The sequence below is a fragment of the Arachis ipaensis genome, chromosome B7 (genome assembly GCF_059453495.1).
Source record: "Arachis ipaensis isolate K30076 ecotype BB chromosome B7, ASM5945349v1, whole genome shotgun sequence".
Lineage (NCBI taxonomy): Eukaryota > Viridiplantae > Streptophyta > Magnoliopsida > Fabales > Fabaceae > Arachis > Arachis ipaensis.
In genome coordinates, this window is record NC_142442.1 from 97420732 (window position 1) to 97423141 (window position 2410).

The following is a 2410-nucleotide window of genomic DNA, read 5'->3' on the forward strand; positions in this document are numbered from 1 at the left end:
AGCCGACCCGAGATTTGATTGTATACCAGCCGCAACAGCACCCACCATCGCTGGACTGTGGAGCTTCATAGAGCCAGTCATCCCCATCCTGATTTTTGGGCACAGAGAACCGTGGAACGCCAAAGTGTGGGGTAAGATTCGCTACTTATTGGGTGTAAAATTCTCTTCTAAACACTTTGTTATCCATCTTATTTTAGTTCTTATTATGCTCTTTGTGGCATTTCTAGTTTTATTTCTAATTTTATTTCATTTTGGTTGATATATATATTGCACTTTTATTTTACTTGGTATATATTATATATATAGTAGTGTGATTGGATGATGTGAATAATATAGTGTCGAGTTCGATTTTGTCCTAATTGTTCATGACGATTTTTGGATATTGAAAATTAGATAGAAAACTAGGTAAATTTTAAAATTGCATCCAACACATCATACATACATACATAGGAAATAATTTTGGTTAAAAACAACAAATATTTCCAAGAATTTTGTCTTTAGGGTGTACTATACTCCTTCTATGATTGTGATCTTGGTTTTTCTTAAGTCTTTATTTCCAACAGTTGATGTTTGAATGCATTCAGTATGATTGAGGCCATCTTTGAATTTAAACTCACTAACCCATATGACCATACCCCTTGCATCTACCATTGTTAACCCCTTTGATCCTTATTTACCCCATTGTTTTTAACATTAACACATCACAACCTTAAGCAGAAAACCATCAATTACCTTAATTTGCATCCTTGATTAGTTTAGGATGAGAAGTGTTTTCCATTTAAGTGTGGGAAAATTTTGGAGGAATATTGGTAGAAAGAGAAAAAGTATTTTGGGTATTAATTGAGAAATTTTAAAAATGGGTGCATTCATGTGTAAATTCTTAAACCATATGCAATTATTTTGTTTAAAAAAAAGGTGGACAATTGTTTCCCCAAAGAAAAAAAAATATAAATAATGAATGCATATAAGAGTTCAATAAAAAAAATCAGTGCATGAATGTGTGGGAAAGAAAATGATGGAAGGTTAGTTTGCAATGTTGTTATTATATTGATATAGGTTGAGTTGGGTACTTAGAGTAATCACGGATTCAATCTCTTAGTCCAGTTCGCCATATCTATCCCACAATAACCTTAACCTCATCATAACCCTAAGAAGTCCTCATGATATTTGCATTCATGCATCATATGTCTACTGATTATTAGATAAAGAGCAAATCCTTGAAAGCATTATTAGAGGAGACTTGAGTGATTAAACTCTAGACACTGAGCGTTGAGATTGCATACACATCCAGTGAGGGGTTCGATTGCTCAATTCTATATTTCCACACCTCTTATTATGTATTCTTGCAAGTTGCTTCAATTTGAAAACTTGAATTAATTCATTAGATTGTGATCACATTTCCAATATTTCTTTGCTTTTAGCCCTATATGTCCATATGCTTACTTGGTTATTTGTTGGTTTGTTTTCACCAAATCAATATGAAACTATAGTATAGATAGAAAGTATTCAGTATAGTTGCATGTATATATATAGTTGCATTCAATAAGTTGGTACCCCTTGATCATTCTCCTTGTTTGTGTTTAGCATGAGGACATGCTATTGTTTAAGTGTGGGGAAATTGATGAGTCCATATTTGATGATGATTTTTTGCTTGAATTGGATAGATTTCATCACATAAACCCACACTTAATTACCAAAATTGCATACTTTTGTGATTTCTCTCTAGATTGGACCTAAATATGAAAACATGCATTTTTGTGCTTAAATTGATCATTTTAATTTCACTTTTATTCCATTCGATGCCGTGGTATATTTTGTTAAGTGATTTCAGGTTAATTTGGCAAGAATGGTTTGGTAGAAGTAGAAGAAAGCATGCAAAAAGGGAGATTTCCTGAAGAAACAAAGGAGAAGCACATACTGAAGTGTGCTTACGCACAACCTCATGTGTATACGCACAAGTGGAGAAATCAGCAAGTGTGCGTACGCATGTATCTATGCGTGCGCACAAGTCCCAGCCAGTGACTTCATCAATGAAGCACGTGGCTCGGGAATTTGGGGCTTTCCTGGCCTAATTTTTAGAGTTGCTAAAGCCACTTAGAGTGTTATATCAAAGGGGGGACTTTGAGGAGACGTTTAGGAGACATTAGAGAGATTTGAACAACACATTAGGAGTAGCAGTAGTGCAGTTTAGAAAATTCTCTCTTAGGGTTTTATTTATGCTTCATTGTAGAATTTTATACTTTCAATTTTGATCTTGGATTTTTCTTAACTCATTGTAAGTACTCTTCAATTTCCTCTTTAATTACACTACTCTCGCTACATTTTCTTATGGTTCAAGTCATTTTGTTAATATATCCAATTTTGATTTCTTGAATCTTTTGTTTATGAATTTAGTCTTTTATGATTTATA